The 18,593-nt window shown below is 42.8% G+C and overlaps 1 pseudogene; it reads left to right on the top strand.

The window, feature by feature from the left end:
- Positions 1-4,417: 4,417 nt before the first annotated feature.
- LOC127916424 (holocytochrome c-type synthase-like) lies at positions 4,418-6,886 on the top strand (annotated as a pseudogene).
- Positions 6,887-18,593: the final 11,707 nt, after the last annotated feature.

The following is an 18,593-nucleotide window of genomic DNA, read 5'->3' as shown; positions in this document are numbered from 1 at the left end:
AGTCTATGGTTGTGGCCATACAGTCAGTCTATGGTTGTGGCCATACAGTCAGTCTATGGTTGTGGTCATACAGTCAGTCTATGGTTGTGACAGTGTGGTCAGTCTGGTTGTGGTCATACAGTCAGTCTATGGTTGTGGTCGTACAGTCAGTCTATGGTTGTGGCCATACAGTCAGTCTATGGTTGTGGTCATACAGTCAGTCTATGGTTGTGACAGTGTGGTCAGTCTGGTTGTGGTCATACAGTCAGTCTATGGCTGTGACAGTGTGGTCAGTCTATGGTTGTGGTCATACAGTCAGTCTATGGTTGTGACAGTGTGGTCAGTCTATGGTTGTGACAGTGTGGTCAGTCTGGTTGTGGTCATACAGTCAGTCTATGGCTGTGACAGTGTGGTCAGTCTATGGTTGTGGTCATACAGTCAGTCTATGGTTGTGGTCATACAGTCAGTCTATGGTTGTGACAGTGTGGTCAGTCTATGATTTGTGACAGTGTGGTCATTGCATGATCACGGTCCTCTCCTCACAAACCCTCTCTAACTGCATGTGGTATTGCACGCAGATAAGATAGACTTTCAAAATGGAGGTCCTCTCATTCTGCAAGTGTTTAGTGAATGACGAGGGGGAGGGAACACAGGCTAAGATGGTTCAGTGAAGTGAACCCTGAAATCTACACATGTTCAAAAATCCTTGGTTGCTGGCCATGGTTGACTTTTAGTTTTTAAATCTTTTACAATACATGTCAAATCTGTGAAGATATGTGTTCCCTTTTTTATGATTTGACATTCATTGTTTTTATTAAAATGTTCAGAATGTAACGTGGAAGATATGGGGTCCAATGTTCACCCATAACGAGGAAGATATGGGGTCCAATGTTCACCCATAACGAGGAAGATATGGGGTTCAATGTTCACCCATAACGAGGAAGATATGGGGTTCAATGTTCACCCATAACGAGGAAGATATGGGGTTCAATGTTCACCCATAACGAGGAAGATATGGGGTCCAATGTTCACCCATAACGAGGAAGATATGGATAAACAGCTGTCTCTGTTTGGGAACCGTATCAGGCCAACATAGACATACAAAAAAACCTAGATGACCCGCCCTAAGTCACTATCACGCCCCAACCAACACAGAGAATAAACAGCTTACTGTGGTCAGGGCGTGACACCCACATACAGACTTGAAATCATTGGCCACTAATAAATGGATCACTAGTCACTTTAATAATGTTTACATATCTTGCATTACTCATCTCATATATATATATACTGTATTTTATTCCATCTATTGCATCTTGCCTATGCCTCTCTGTCATCGCTCATCCATATATTTATATGTATATATTCTCATTCTATTCCTTTACCTATATTTGTGTGTAAAAGGTAGTTGTCGTGAAATTGTTAGTTATTACTGCACCGTCGGAACCTAGAAGCACGAGCATTTCGCTACACTCACGTTAACATCTGCTAACCATGTGTATGTGACCAATAACATGTATTAATTATTCATGTTAATATTCATTTATTATTAATACCATTTGATTTGATTGATTGGATTTGTGTGGAAGCACAATGTTTTCAATATTCTTTGTATCCCTCGTGTACTCAAATGTTTATTTTATTTCGGCAGTTACCGAGCACAAGGCTGCAGCTCTGTGGAGAACTATGTCAAAGAGGATCAAGGACCGAGAGACTAATAAACAGAGACTCTGACCGAGAGACTAATAAACAGAGACTCTGACCGAGAGACTGATTTAACAGCTTCTATCTCCAGTCCATCAGACTGTTAAACAGACATCACTAGTCAGCCTCTGCCTTTGTACTCTGCCCTGAACCTTAGTCACTATTAATAGCTGGCTATCACCAAGTACTCTACCCTGCACCTCAGAGACTGCTGCCCTCTGTACATACTGTAGAGCCATTGAACACTGGGCACCTTAATAGTCATGGCTCATCCTATATAACTACTGTTGTCCACTTCATATGTATATACTGTATTCTAGTCATGGTTCATCCTATATAACTACTGCTGTCCACTTCATATGTATATACTGTATTCTAGTTCATCCTATATAACTACTGCTGTCCACTTCATATGTATATACTGTATTCTAGTCATGGTTCATCCTATATAACTACTGTTGTCCACTTCATATGTATATACTGTATTCTAGTTCATCCTATATAACTACTGCTGTCCACTTCATATGTATATACTGTATTCTAGTCCTGGTTCATCCTATATAACTACTGTTGTCCACTTCATATGTATATACTGTATTCTAGTCATGGCTCATCCTATATAACTACTGCTGTCCACACCTTTTCTATCCATGCACTGTCAATATTGACTATACACACACCATTCACATACATATATACTAGTATTTAATATAACTCTGCTGTCCACTCATATGTATATTGCTCGTTCTGTTGTCCACTTATTGTATATACTGTATTCTAGTTCATCCTATATAATATGTCTTTGGTTCACAATGTCCACTTCATATGTATATTGTTATTTTATTGCTATGTATATACTGTATTGCTGTTCATCCTATATAACATTGTTGAAGGTAGAAATAATAATCATATGTTATACTGTATTCTAGTTGCACCTGCGCTAAAATCTGCAACACTGTGCACGAGACCAATAAACGTTGGTTTGATTTGCACTATAGGGTTACATTGACACCTACAGGTCTGCTATGGTACTGTTTCCCAAATTAACGTTGCAATCACATCCAGATTACGTATGCGTTGCGCGACCCGACACCCGTTCACTGTGTTTACTACTGACCACTGCAGAGGGTTTATGGATCTTAGAAACAGAAGCCCCCTTCATAAAAAGTGAACATGTTCTGGATGGTTCCCGTCCTCATATGACGTATCATCAAAGCACTCGTGACCACTCTCAATAAATCCATGTTTCACAGCGGTAATGGTAAAATACCCAAATAACGCCAATTAATGAAACATATGTTAAGTCCTGTTGAATACTCGTTTCTGACTGGCTTGAAGGACATTCTAGCAGTCTAGCAGGGTATTCTGGCAGGGGGGGGGGGGGCTTTTTGGCACAACACCGGAGCACAGGTGGCACCTTAATTGGGGAGGATGAGCTCGTTGTAATGGCTTGGAGCAGAATTTAATTGGTATCAAATACATGGTTTACATGTGTTTGATGCCATTCCATTGGCTCCGTGCCAGCTCTTATTATGAGTCGTCCTCCCCTCAGCAGCCTCCACTGAGCCAGAACCAGGTATTTATTTGTATGTATATATTATTGTTGTTGTATTTCCTGAGCTTTGTTTACCATGTACTATTGTTACTAGTTATAGTGGATAAAGATTTAAAGGGTAGCAGGTAGCCTAGCGGTTAGAGCATTGGGCAAGCAACCGGAAGGTTGCTGGTTTGAATACCTGAGCCGAAGAGGTGTAGAGTCTGTCGATGTCCCCTTTGAGCAAGGCACTTAAGTTAACTCTAATTTACCCCAGGGGTGCTGTACTACTGTGGCTGACCCTGTAATAAAAACACATTTCACTGCACCTACCTGGTGTATGTGACAATAAAATGTAAATATTTTTAAATATATATATTTTTTTACCATTTGCATTTTGTGTAGAGATTGATGTTGGCTGATCTGTGTTGTATGTAGCTGACAGGTGGAGGAAACAATTTTCCGCTCTGACGACAACACATTCCATTCTGTGAAGCTTATCTCATTGGAGCAGGACTTTTTCCTGACTGTGACCTACCTAGATCTGTGTTGTAACGTTGACTTCTCGAATCCCTGGCCTCAGTAGTTGACCCTCCATCCGAGTGTCCCCATGTACCATTCTACTGCTGATGCCCCTGCACAACAGATGCACGCTGCTGCCTCAGGTGCGCCTGGGCCAATGAGTTTGTGGAGTGTACTATGAAGACGGCAGCTGCACAGGGCCAGACTGACATCAACTCCTCTAACATGTTCAGTAAGAGGATAAAGTGCTTATGATCTACAAGAATAGTGTTCAACAAGAATAGTGTTCAACAAGAATAGTGTTCAAAAAGAATAGTGTTCAACAAGAATAGTGTTCAAAAAGAATAGTGTTCAACAAGAATAGTGTTCAACAAGAATAGTGTTCAACAAGAATAGTGTTCAACAAGAATAGTGTTCAACAAGAATAGTGTTCAAAAAGAATAGTGTTCAACAAGAATAGTGTTCAAAAAGAATAGTGTTCAACAAGAATAGTGTTCAACAAGAATAGTGTTCAACAAGAATAGTGTTCAACAAGAATAGTGAAGGGAAAGGCTTGATGTGGGGAAAATCCACTTTATAAAAGATGATTAAAAGGAAAAAGTTTCAACATGTTGGCTAATGTTATTATAACCCCCCATCCAAAACTCCCTGCTCCTGACCAACTCGCCCCCCCTGCCAATGAACAGAGAGGAGTCTAAGATCCCAGGGGCTGGAACCAATAAGAACCGGGTCTACTCCTCGGAACAGACGTTCTGGAATGCTCAGGAAAGGTTAAGGCCCAGGAAAGGTTAAGGCTCAGGAAAGGTTAAGGCTAAGGCTCAGGAAAGGTTAAGACTCTGGAAAGGTTAAGGCTCAGGAAAGGTTAAGGCTCAGGAAAGGTTAAGGCTCAGGAAAGGTTAAGACTCAGGAAAGGTTAAGGCTCAGGAAAGGTTAAGGCTCAGGAAAGGTTAAGGCTCAGGAAAGGTTAAGGCTCAGGAAAGGTTAAGGCTCAGGAAAGGTTAAGGCTCAGGAAAGGTTAAGACTCAGGAAAGGTTAAGGCTCAGGAAAGGTTAAGGCTCAGGAAAGGTTAAGGCTCAGGAAAGGTTAAGACTCAGGAAAGGTTAAGACCCAGGAAAGGTTAAGGCTCAGGAAAGGTTAAGACTCAGGAAAGGTTAAGGCTCAGGAAAGGTTAAGACTCGGGAAAGGTTAAGACTCGGGAAAGGTTAAGGCTCAGGAAAGGTTAAGGCTCAGGAAAGGTTAAGGCTCAGGAAAGGTTAAGGCTCAGGAAAGGTTAAGGCTCAGGAAAGGTTAAGACTCAGGAAAGGTTAAGACCCAGGAAAGGTTAAGGCTCAGGAAAGGTTAAGGCTCAGGAAAGGTTAAGACTCAGGAAAGGTTAAGGCTCAGGAAAGGTTAAGGCTCAGGAAAGGATAAAGCTACATTGATGATGTTAGATAGGCTTACATCGTACTACAGTCATGCTATTTACAAAGGGTTAAATCTACTAAGAAGCTGTATTGAAGGGTGGAGAGCTCTTTTGTGAACAGTGCTTGCGATGTGTTCTGACTGCAATGTTTTCTGTTAAGTCTGTGACATCATGGTGATCTCTCATATAGCTCTTGCGCAGAGCGTGCCATGACTAGGAAAATGAAATATCACCAATCAGAGGAGGATAGAGGAAAAATCCAACACTTTTCTTTTTGTAGAAATGTTATAATTGTTTTTGTTCTAGGTTTTTTTGAGCTTTCAATATTCCATATCTCTTACACAAAGCGTGCCATGACTATGAAATTGATATGTGAAATTGCTACGTGTCACCTGAGTGGCTTTGGTTGTTGTTGCTGGAAACATTCACTAGACTGTGGCATGAAGTCTGTTGGCCTGTATGTCTGTGCTTTCAAGATGCAGGAGACAACACGGTGCAGCACTGTGGCTTAAAACAGCAGAAAACAATTTACTTCCCCACCACCAGGTGGCACTGAAGGGAAGATGACCTGGGTCAACAAGACAAGATCCACAACACCAACAACAAGCAGGCATGGCAGGAGAATCTGAAGTGGGGGGCCCTCCACGCCAGGTGCGTAGAGAAAAGAGACATTCCTGCAATTAGTTATTCATAGTGGGGCGGCAGGGTAGCCTAGTGGTTAGAGCGTTGGACTAGTAACCAAGTTCGGTAACCAAGTTCGAATCCTCGAGCTGACAAGATACAAATCTGTCGTTTTGCCCCTGAACAAGGCAGTTAACCCACTGTTCCTAGGGTGTCATTGTAAATAAGAATTTGTTCTTTAACTGACTTTCCTAGTTAAATAAATGAAAAATAGTTAAATCATGTTAAAGTTAGGCATAATCGGTGGAGAAGCCTTTCCAAACGTTCAATAAATCATCAGACCTCCAGATCTGCTTCCACCGTGTTACAGACTGATGAGGAATGAGGAAATAACTATATATTTTTGACTCGTTCTGGCTGACATTTTACTCTTCTTGTTAGGGAATGTCCACGCGGTCCGTCCCTGAAACTGCTTTCACCGTGTTACAGACTGATGAGGAATGAGGAAATGAGGAGGAAATAACAAAAAATGTTTTTACTCGTTCTGGCTGACATTTTACTTTTCTTGTTAGGAAATGTCCACGCCTGTCCGTCCCTGAAACGTTTTGGGGGGCAAAGCCAAGGAGTTCTCCTCTAGGTCTCGAATGCATCACTGGATGGGGTGAGAGAAAATTGCTGTCAATAACTTTGTAATCCTCTACTTTGAAATGTTTGTGCGAAGAAGTTATATGTGCAGAGTACATTCTGAATTAAAGGGCCAGTGTAATATGATAGAAGCAGGGCCTTGAGAAGCGTACAAAGTCCATTTCACAGTATAAGATGATTAGAATTATTTTATTTGTATCTGTCTTCTGATATGAGTTGCCATTGGACCGTCAGGACTGGATCGTGGACCCGCTGTGGGAACGAAGTCCGCTTCGTGATCGATTACTACGATGAAGAGTTCAACAAGGACACCTATGAGTTCTCCATCTCCGTCTCTATAGATGCAGTCTGGGACAGGATGAAGGTGGTCTGGTGGCGCTGGACCACAGCAAACAACACGCTGTGAAACACGGTTTTACATTCTTCATTTCAATACTGAGATTTGATAAAAACAAAAACCAAGAAGACCCATTCACTCTGTCTGCAATAACTGTAGGATGGTTAACTAGGATGTTGATATCTAAACTAGGTTAACTAGGATGTTGACATCTAAACTAGGTTAACTGTAGGATATTGACATCTAAACTAGGATGTTGACATCTAAACTAGGTTAACTAGGATGTTGACATCTAAACTGGGTTAACTGTAGGATGTTGACATCTAAACTGGGTTAACTAGGATGTTGACATCTAAACTAGGTTAACTAGGATGTTGACATCTAAACTAGGTTAACTGTAGGATATTGACATCTAAACTAGGTTAACTGTAGGATGTTGACATCTAAACTAGGTTAACTGTAGGATATTGACATCTAAACTAGGATGTTGACATCTAAACTAGTTTAACTAGGATGTTGACATCTAAACTAGTTTAACTAGGATGTTGATATCTAAACTAGTTTAACTAGGATGTTGACATCTAAACTAGTTTAACTAGGATGTTGACATCTAAACTAGTTTAACTAGGATGTTGACATCTAAACTAGTTTAACTAGGATGTTGACATCTAAACTAGTTTAACTAGGATGTTGATATCTAAACTAGGTTAATTAGGATGTTGACATCTAAACTAGTTTAACTAGGATGTTGATATCTAAACTAGTTTAACTAGGATGTTGACATCTAAACTAGTTTAACTAGGATGTTGATATCTAAACTAGGTTAATTAGGATGTTGACATCTAAACTGGGTTAACTAGGATGTTGACATCTAAACTAGTTTAACTAGGATGTTGACATCTAAACTAGTTTAACTAGGATGTTGACATCTAAACTAGTTTAACTAGGATGTTGATATCTAAACTAGTTTAACTAGGATGTTGACATCTAAACTAGTTTAACTAGGATGTTGATATCTAAACTAGTTTAACTAGGATGTTGACATCTAAACTAGTTTAACTAGGATGTTGACATCTAAACTAGTTTAACTAGGATGTTGACATCTAAACTAGTTTAACTAGGATGTTGACATCTAAACTAGTTTAACTAGGATGTTGACATCTAAACTAGTTTAACTAGGATGTTGATATCTAAACTAGGTTAATTAGGATGTTGACATCTAAACTAGTTTAACTAGGATGTTGATATCTAAACTAGTTTAACTAGGATGTTGACATCTAAACTAGTTTAACTAGGATGTTGATATCTAAACTAGGTTAATTAGGATGTTGACATCTAAACTGGGTTAACTAGGATGTTGACATCTAAACTAGTTTAACTAGGATGTTGACATCTAAACTAGTTTAACTAGGATGTTGACATCTAAACTAGTTTAACTAGGATGTTGATATCTAAACTAGTTTAACTAGGATGTTGATATCTAAACTAGTTTAACTAGGATGTTGACATCTAAACTAGTTTAACTAGGATGTTGACATCTAAACTAGTTTAACTAGGATGTTGACATCTAAACTAGTTTAACTAGGATGTTGATATCTAAACTAGGTTAATTAGGATGTTGACATCTAAACTAGGTTAGGATGTTGACATCTAAACTAGGTTAACTGTAGGATATTGACATCTAAACTAGGATGTTGACATCTAAACTAGGTTAACTAGGATGTTGACATCTAAACTAGGTTAACTAGGATGTTGACATCTAAACTAGGTTAACTAGGATGTTGACATCTAAACTAGGTTAACTAGGATGTTGACATCTAAACTAGGTTAACTAGGATGTTGACATCTAAACTAGGTTAACTAGGATGTTGACATCTAAACTAGGTTAACTAGGATGTTGACATCTAAACTAGGTTAACTGTAGGATGTTGACATCTAAACTAGGTTAACTAGGATGTTGACATCTAAACTAGGTTAACTGTAGGATGTTGACATCTAAACTAGGTTAACTAGGATGTTGACATCTAAACTAGGTTAACTAGGATGTTGACATCTAAACTAGGTTAACTGTAGGATGTTGACATCTAAACTAGGTTAACTAGGATGTTGACATCTAAACTAGGTTAACTAGGATGTTGACATCTAAACTAGGTTAACTGTAGGATGTTGACATCTAAACTAGGTTAACTAGGATATTGACATCTAAACTAGGTTAACTGTAGGATGTTGACATCTAAACTAGGTTAACTAGGATGTTGACATCTAAACTAGGTTAACTAGGATGTTGACATCTAAACTAGGTTAACTGTAGTATGTTGACATCTAAACTAGGTTTACTGTAACTCCATTTTGGGTCTACTGGCTCTGAAACCATTGGGTCTCCATTTTAGTTCTACTGGCTCTGAAACCATTGGGTCTCCATTTTGGTTCTACTGGCTCTGAAACCATTGGGTCTCCATTTTGGTTCTACTGGCTCTGAAACCATTGGGTCTCCATTTTGGTTCTACTGGCTCTGAAACCATTGGGTGTATATTTTCTTCTGCATCAGATGTGCTTCTGTTTTGAGCAACATCTTCTGGATTAGTGATGAAACTATTTCAAATAAAAGTGTAGGTAGACTATATGAACGACAGATGGAGCAATATCTCCAGGATTACGTCCTCTTCCGTATCAGCTCTGTTGCACAACTACCCACAATACACGGCAGGGCTCATTGCAAGCCAGCTCGTAGTTCTGTCAATTCATAAAAGTACAGGTCACGGTGTGATGAATGTAAAAGAAAAGGGTATATGATTAAGAAAAACTACTGAAATTCAATTAATCTCACCTGAATTTTATTTTTTGACATTCAAAACTTGTTGTTCTAAACCATATGGAAAGGAGAGTAAATGAGAACCAACCACTCCACAGTCTGAACATGGATTCATGTTACAGTATGTACCTCTTTAAAGAAGGAACGGAATAGAGATTTGAAAGTGAACAAAAAACAGGTGATGTTTCAGGAGGGTGGGTTGATCGTTGATGACTGAGTGAGTGACAGGGAAAGAGAGTGAGAGTGAGAGAGAGAGAGGGAAAGAGAGTGAGAGAGCGAGAGGGAAAGAGTGAGAGAGCGAGAGGCAAAGAGTGAGAGAGCGAGAGGGAAAGAGCGAGAGAGAAAGAGTGAGAGAGCGAGAGGGAAAGACTGAGAGAGTTGAGAGGCAAACTAGAGAGAGCGAGAGGGAAAGAGTGAGAGAGCGAGAGGGAAAGAGAGTGAGAGAGCGAGAGGGAAAGAGTGAGAGAGCGAGAGGCAAAGAGTGAGAGAGCGAGAGGCAAAGAGTGAGAGAGCGAGAGAGAAAGAGTGAGAAAGCGAGAGAGAAAGAGCGAGAGAGAAAGAGTGAGAGAGCGAGAGGGAAAGAGTGAGAGAGCGAGAGGCAAAGAGTGAGAGAGCGAGAGAGAAAGAGTGAGAAAGCGAGAGAGAAAGAGCGAGAGAGAAAGAGTGAGAGAGCGAGAGGGAAAGAGTGAGAGAGCGAGAGGGAAAGAGTGAGAGAGCGAGAGGGAAAGAGTGAGAGAGCGAGAGGGAAAGAGTGAGAAAGCGAGAGAGAAAGAGCGAGAGAGAAAGAGTGAGAGAGCGAGAGGGAAAGAGTGAGAGAGCGAGAGGGAAAGAGTGAGAGAGCGAGAGGGAAAGAGTGAGAGAGCGAGAGAGAAAGAGTGAGAGAGCGAGAGGGAAAGAGTGAGAGAGAGAGATAGTGAGAGAGATGGAAAGAGTGAGAGAGCGAGCGAGAGAGCGAGCGAGAGTGAGAGAGCGAAAGAGAGGGGGAAAGAGAGGGAAAGAGAGTGAGAGAGCGAGAGAGAGAGAGAGAGAGAGCTAGAGAGGGAAAGAGTGAGAAAGCAAGAGGGAAAGAGTGAGAGAGCGAGAGGCAAAGAGTGAGAGAGAGAGAGAGAGAGAGAGAGAGAGAGAGAGAGAGAGATGGAAAGAGCGAGAAAGCAAGAGGCAAAGAGTGAAAGCGAGAGGGAAAGAGCGAGAGGGGAAGTTGAGAGGGGAAAGACTGAGAGGGAAAAGTGAGAGGGGAGTTGAGAGAGAGAGAGAGAGAGGAGACAGAAAGAGTGAGTGAGCGATCGAAGAGCGAGCGAGAGTGAGAGAGTGAAAGAGAGGGGGAAAGAGAGGGTTAAAGGAGTGAGAGTGAGAAAGCGAGAGGGAAAGAGGAGTTGAGCAAGAGGGAAAGAGTGAGAGAGCGAGAGGGAAAGAGTGAGAGAGCGAGAGGGAAAGAGTGAAGAGTGAGAGGGAGAGTTGAGAGAGAGAGAGAGAGAGAGAGAGAGAGAGAGAGAGAGAGAGAGAGAGAGAGAGAGAGAGAGTTTAAGAGAGGGGGAAAGAGAGGAAGAGAGAGATCTAAACTAGAGGGAAAGAGGGAGAGAGAGACATCGAGAGGGAAAGAGTGTGAACTGAGAGAGCGAGAGGAAAGAGTGAGAAAGCAAGAGGGAAAGAGTGAGAGAGCGAGAGGCAAAGAGTGAGAGAGCGAGAGAGAAAGCGAGATGGAAAGAGTGAGAGAGCGAGAGGGAAAGAGTGAGAAGCGAGAGGGAATGTTGACATCTAAGGGAAAGAGTGAGAGAGAGAGAGAGAGAGATGGAAAGAGTGAGAGAGCGAGCGAGAGAGCGAGCGAGAGTCTAAGAGCGAAAGAGAGGGGGAAAGAGAGGGAAAAGAGAGAGATCGAGCGAGAGGGAAAGAGAGAGAGAGAGAGAAAGCGTAAGCGAGAAGGATTGAGAGAGAGCAAGAGAGGTGGAAAGAAAAATAGAGAATATTTGACTGTGGGTCTTACCTACTGGGACCTGGCCTTAACAGTTGTCCGGGATGTTTAACAGCTTGAATCCTAATGCTCTGGAATGACCTGCCTTTTCCTGCTCCTCATCACACCAGCATCCCAACGACAGCATGTGGACCCTCAAAGCTCTGCCACGGATGCAATATTAGGTTTCAGGATTTCCCAACATTTCCTCCAGGGCAGCTGCTTGGCAGGGTGTCAGACAATTCCTGCTGTACAGACATTTTTATTTTATTTAACTAGGCAAGTCAGTTAAGAACAAATTCTTATTTACAATGGCAGCCTAGGAACATTGGGGTCAACTGCCTTGTTCAGGGGTAGAACAACAGATTTTTTAAAAATCTTGTCAGCTCAAGGATTCAATCTAGCAACCTTGCGGTTACTGACCCAACTCTCTAACCACTAGGGCTCCTGCCACATTGAACGTACAGACAGCTGTTGCATTTGAGTAAATGAAGGACTTTATCCTGGGTCTCTCCTGTCTGTATTCACACAGCAAAGAGAGCGTGTGTGTATGTATTTCGTGTGCATATTGTTATGTGATTGAAACCACTGTGAATCCCCTCTTTCTTTCAACTGAACCAGTGTCAGTATTCAAAATGTTGAAGGGTATTGGGGTGGAAATGTGGTTTGTGCACAAACATTGTGTTCCATAATGACAGTTTTCTCCGTGTCCTGTTGATTCACCTCCGAGCTAGATGTATTCCTGGTTTGGACACACGGTGAGAGCAGCACCATAGATACCAGATGAGGAACATGACGTTGGCTGATAGTTGTCATCCACTGTGTACGTTGGCTTCAATAAAGAACATAGGAGGAGACAGTGGTGCACAGTGGAAGCCTAATCTCCGAGGAGATTCCATCTGCATAGAACTGCAAATTATAGCTTTGGTTTGGGTTTTTGCCTGTGGAAAAGTGTTAATGTGTCGTAGGCTAGCATTCACGCTGAGGGAGGAAAACCTAGTCGTCTTTCCATAGGCTAGAATTGTTATTGTCACTCACATGTTAAGAATGCTAAATAAATTGATTGAGGCGCATATATCTGTCATGGCTTTAAAACCACATCCTGTCTGTTTAGAGCAAAGGTCTTCTGAAACAGCATATTAGTGGGTGTCCTGCTTCGTTTCAAACAGCACCCCATTCCCTAGGTATTCTCTATGGGCGCTGGTCAACAGCAGAGGTAGTATCCCAAACAGCACCCCATTCCCTAGGTATTCTCTATGGGCGCTGGTCAACAGCAGAGGTAGTATCCCAAACAGCACCCCATTCCCTAGGTATTCTCTATGGGCGCTGGTCAACAGCAGAGGTAGTATCCCAAACAGCACCCCATTCCCTAGGTATTCTCTATGGGCGCTGGTCAACAGCAGAGGTAGTATCCCAAACAGCACCCCATTCCCTAGGTATTCTCTATGGGCGCTGGTCAACAGCAGTGTACTACACAGGGAATAGGGTGCAGTTTGGGATACTACCCCTGTTGTGTTCAATGTAGGAGGGCTGATGTTCTGTGATGTGGACTCAGGCTCAGCAAAATGTTCACGTGTCCGTCCCTGTTGTGATATTAGTATTCAAATCGCCACCCTGCAGCTATAGTTGGCAATGAAATGCTGTTAACACCCAGCTACAAAGGCCTTAAGGCTTTTAAAAGCTTTAGCATGACCTTTAGCATGACCTTTAGCATGACCTGATATTGTTAGATTGTCATATGAGACCCCACTGTTTCACGGGTTGTGGCTGGAGGTGAGAGAGCTGAGTGAGAGAGAGAGACACAGAGGGGGCAGAGAGAGACACAGAGGGGCAGAGAGAGACACAGAGGGGCAGAGAGAGACACATAGGGGGCAGAGAGAGAGACATAGGGGGCAGAGAGAGACACAGAGGGGGCAGAGAGAGACACAGAGGGGCAGAGAGAGACACAGAGGGGAAAGAGAGAGACACATAGGGGGGCAGAGAGAGACACATAGGGGGCAGAGAGAGACACAGAGGGGGCAGAGAGAGACACAGAGGGGCAGATAGAGATACAGAGGGGGCAGAGAGAGACACAGAGGGGGCAGAGAGAGACACAGAGGGGGCAGAGAGAGACACAGAGGGGGAACAGAGGGGGGAGAGAGAGACACAGAGGGGGCAGAGAGAGACACAGAGGGGGCAGAGAGAGACACAGAGGGGGCAGAGAGAGACACAGAGGGGGAAGAGAGAGACACAGAGGGGCAGAGAAAGAGACACAGAGGAGAGAGAGAGAGAGTGAGAGAGCGAGAGAGAGAGAGAGAGAGAGAGATGGGGCAGAGAGAGCGAGAGAGGGATTGGGAAAGTAAATGTGAAATGAGTGTCAGGTTTTCTATTGAGAAGTAATCAGTCCAGTTTCCAATTTGTGCACTCAGCTTATTGCACAATCTGGAGCAATGAGACTCAGACTTTTACGGTTGGATAGGTGAGCTCTTGAGTGGTGCAGCGGGCTAAGGCACTGCATTTCAGTGCTAGACGTGTCACTATAGACTCTGGTTCAATTCCAGGCTGTATCACAACTGTCTGTGATTCGGCAGGCCCTGTAGGGAGGTGCACAATTGGCCCAGCGTTATTAGGGTTTAGCTGGGCTAGGCCGTCATTGTAAAATATTATTTGTTCTTAACTGGCTAGCCTAGTTAAATAAAGGTAATATTTTATTATAGTGTAGTCAACTGGCAGACACAGAGGCTGGGCTCAACCATTGTTTTTTTAATCAAATCTGATGACAGGAGATATTGTACAACGATCCCTTCGTTTCTCCTCAATTGGATCACCAGCACAATGCCTGAATCCCTATTTAATATATATCAACCCCTCAGAGAAAGGAGGAGAGAAGAGAGAGAAGAAATGAGGATAAAATACCATACAAGTTCCCTCGAAGCCTAAACATTGACTATGTACATACCCAGCGTCCGACAGAGCTGCAGGAGTTGTGACCTGTTTTTGTTGGTTATGTTGTCATAGTTGTGCCTAGGGGGACGTATGGGGGAGGGAATGCTGTCACCGTCAGGTAGGTGTTTGTCCCCCTGTGACCTGAGGGGATCATGTTCTTGTCCGGTTCTGGCATTTAGATCTCCACAGACTAGTACATGTCCTTGGGCCTGGAAATGATTGATCTCCCCCTCTAGGATGGAGAAGCTGTCTTCATTAAAGTATGGGGATTATATTTGGGGGATATAGGTAGCACACACGAGGACATGTTTCTCTGTTGAGATCATTTCCTTATTAATTACTAGCCAGATGTAAAATGTTCCTGTTTTGACTAATTTAATAGAGTGGGTTAGGTCAGCCCCCTACCAAATTAGCATACCCCCTGAGTCTCTTTCCTGTTTCACACCTGGTAGTTTGGTTTATGGGACTACCAGCTCTCTGTAACATAGAGGGCAACCAGTCGGACCTTCTCCTTTATACCAGGGTTCTTGTAAGATGACAATGTCTGTATTTCCAATGTATTTGATAAAGTCCAGGTTCCTGCTCTTTAGGGCAAAGTCAGATGACCTCAGACCTTGTATATTCCAGGATGAGATAGTAAAAGCTTTGTGTTTCATAGTGTCTTGTGTCGTTTTTGTGTGGTTTAGGCCCGGACCATCACATTAGGTGTCACATCCTGTTCTGTTTCACCTGTCTTTGTGATTGTCTCCACCCACCTCCAGATGTCGCCCTTCTTCCCCTTTATCCCCAGTGTATTTATACCTGTGTTCTCTGTTTGTCTGTTGCCAGTTCGTCTTGTTTGTCAAGTCAAACAGCATTTTTTGTCTCAGCTCCTGCTTTTCCACAGTCTCTCTTTTTCTCGCCCTCCTGGTTTTGACCCTTGCCTGTCCTGTCCCTGACCACTCTGCCTTCCCCTGACCCTGAGCGCGCCTGACGTCTTGTACCTTGCCCCCACTATTCTGGTTATCGACCCCTGCCTGCCTTGACCTGTCATTTGCCTGCCCCGTTGCTGTAAAAACATTGTTACTTCGACACAGTCTGCATCCGGGTCTTACCTTCAAACCTGATAGCACGAACTGGTACTGGCTGACCCAGCTGACCCGTGCCAACTACGCGATGCCATCTCCCAAGGAACCCTCCATCGGGAGGCACGAGGAACTGCTTTGTGGCCTTATGGAGGGGGTCCAAACATTGACTGAACACCATGACCCGGGCATTGGACATTTTGCTGGAGCAATTCCACGGGTTCTTTGGGAGGCAGTCTAACATGGCGGTAACCACACAGCCCCTCAGTAACCCAGCTGCTAGCAGCCCCATCTCATCGGTCACTCCAACTTCTCGGGAACCCCCCAGTCCAACGGCCAGTCGGAGCGAGCCAACCAGGATCTGGAGGCTACTCTGCGTTGCCTGGCCTCCGACCAACCCCTCCTCCTGGAGCCAGCAGCTGGTGAGGGTCGAATACAACATTTTCAACGGGACAATCAGTACCGAAAATAACCATAGAATGGACAATAACAATGGCATAGAGGACATGGTTGGTCTGTCAGACACTGTCCTTCCTCTTATGGAATTTAGCAATGTAGTGCGCTGCCAAACCACAGCTCTCTGCTTCTTCCCCCAACAGGATGGGTAGCCTACTCTCATCAGAGAGGTCTTCAATGTAGTGCACTGCCAACCCACAGTTATCTGCTTCTTCCCCCAACAGGATGGGTAGCCTACTCTCATCAGAGAGGTCTTCAATGTAGTGCACTGCCAACCCACAGTTATCTGCTTCTTCCCCCAACAGGATGGGTAGCCTACTCTCATCAGAGAGGTCTTCAATGTAGTGCGCTGCCAAACCACAGCTCTCTGCTTCTTCCCCCAACAGGATGGGTAGCCTACTCTCATCAGAGAGGTCTTCAATGTAGTGCACTGCCAACCCACAGTTATCTGCTTCTTCCCCCAACAGGATGGGTAGCCTATTCCCATCAGAGAGGTCTTCAATGTAGTGCGCTGCCAACCCACAGTTATCTGCTTCTTCCCCCAACAGGACGGGTAGCCTATCGTCATCAGAGAGGTCTTTGAAACCTTAAATAAGGGTTTCAAATTTGGGGAAATTACACTCTCTAGTTGTTTTGTTGTCTGGAAATGCAGCTCTGTCTCAGGTTCTGCTGTGGTGCAGTGGTTGCCCAGCCTTTCCTCGACAGGGAGCCAGGTTGTTCTCTGTCTACCTTTCTTAATGGCATGGCTGTTCTCCCTGAGCATGTACTTTGAAGCCCCAGGACCAGCTGGATGAGGGGACTATTTTCTTTACTCAGCTCTTGGCATTGCAGGGCTTGGTTATGATATGAGAGGGGGACACTGTATTTTAGATGTTTCCAAAAATGTAATTGCTCTTTTTTGAGTTTAAATTTTTTGTGGGTATTGGCCTTGTTTGTAGTTTTCCTCTGGACATGTAAGGGAATCTTACAGAACTCTGCATGCAGGGTTTCAGTGGGGTGTTTTTCCCATTGGGTGAAATCTTGTTTTGCAAGTGGACCCCACATCTCACTGCCATAAAGTGTCATTGGATTTCAATTTCAATTGGGTTTTTATTGCCGTAGAATGCCCTTTCTCAGTTCAGTTGAGCTTATTTTTAAACCTAAGTAATTGTAGTGTGTACAGTACTCTATATATATATATAAACCTAAGTAATTGTAGTGTGTACAGTACTCTATATATATATATATATATAAACCTAAGTAATTGTAGTGTGTACAGTACTCTATATATATAAACCCAAGTAATTGTAGTGTGTACAGTACTCTATATATTTAAACCTCAGTAATTGTAGTGTGTACAGTACTCTATATATTTAAACCTAAGTAATTGTAGTGTGTACAGTATTCTATATATTTAAACCTAAGTAATTGTAGTGTGTACAGTACTCTATATATTTAAACCTAAGTAATTGTAGTGTGTACAGTACTCTATATATTTAAACCTAAGTGATTGTAGTGTGTACAGTACTCTATATATTTAAACCTAAGTAATTGTAGTGTGTACAGTACTCTATATATTTAAACCTAAGTGATTGTAGTGTGTACAGTACTCTATATATTTAAACCTCAGTAATTGTAGTGTGTACAGTACTCTATATATTTAAACCTAAGTAATTGTAGTGTGTACAGTACTCTATATATTTAAACCTAAGTAATTGTAGTGTGTACAGTACTCTATATATTTAAACCTAAGTAATTGTAGTGTGTACAGTACTCTATATATTTAAACCTAAGTGATTGTAGTGTGTACAGTACTCTATATATTTACACCTAAGTGATTGTAGTGTGTACAGTACTCTATATATTTACACCTAAGTGATTGTATTGTGTACAGTACTCTATATATTTACACCTAAGTGATTGTAGTGTGTACAGTACTCTACATATTTTGTACCAATTGAGAACTTTTTTCTAATTCCCTGACGTCTGGATCTTCTCTGAAAAATCATTATTTTAGTATTTTTGGGGTTTACTGCCAGGGCCCAGGTCTGTCAGTACTGCTCTAGCAGGTCCAGGTTCTGCTGTAGGCCAGGTGCTGTGAGGGTTTACTGCCAGGGCCCAGGTCTGGCAGTACTGCTCTAGCAGGTCCAGGTTCTGCTGTAGGCCAGGTGCTGTGAGGGTTTACTGCCAGGGCCCAGGTCTGGCAGTACTGCTCAAGCAGGTCCAGGTTCTGCTGTAGGCCATTTGCTGTGGGTGACAGCAGGTCATCTGAGAAGAGTAGGCATTTAACCTCTGAATTGTGGAGACTAACACCAGTGGCTGAGGATTTTTCTAGAATTGTGACCACAGATGAAGCACAGGCCATACTGTCTCTAACTGTCTTCATCTCCCCATAGAAACAACAGTGACAGCTTTATTACAGGCCATACTGTCTCTAACTGTCTTCATCTCCCCATAGAAACAACAGTGACAGCTTTATTACAGGCCATAGTGTCTCTAACTGTCTTCATCTCCCCATAGAAACAACAGTGACAGCTTTATTACAGGCCATACTGTCTCTAACTGTCTTCATCTCCCCATAGAAACAACAGTGACAGCTTTATTACAGGCCATACTGTCTCTAACTGTCTTCATCTCCCCATAGAAACAACAGTGACAGCTTTAT

Source organism: Oncorhynchus keta, chromosome 4 (genome assembly GCF_023373465.1).
Source record: "Oncorhynchus keta strain PuntledgeMale-10-30-2019 chromosome 4, Oket_V2, whole genome shotgun sequence".
Taxonomy (NCBI): Eukaryota; Metazoa; Chordata; class Actinopteri; order Salmoniformes; family Salmonidae; genus Oncorhynchus; species Oncorhynchus keta.
The sequence above is the reverse complement of the archived record's forward strand: the minus strand, read 5'-3'. Positions and strand labels throughout refer to the sequence as shown.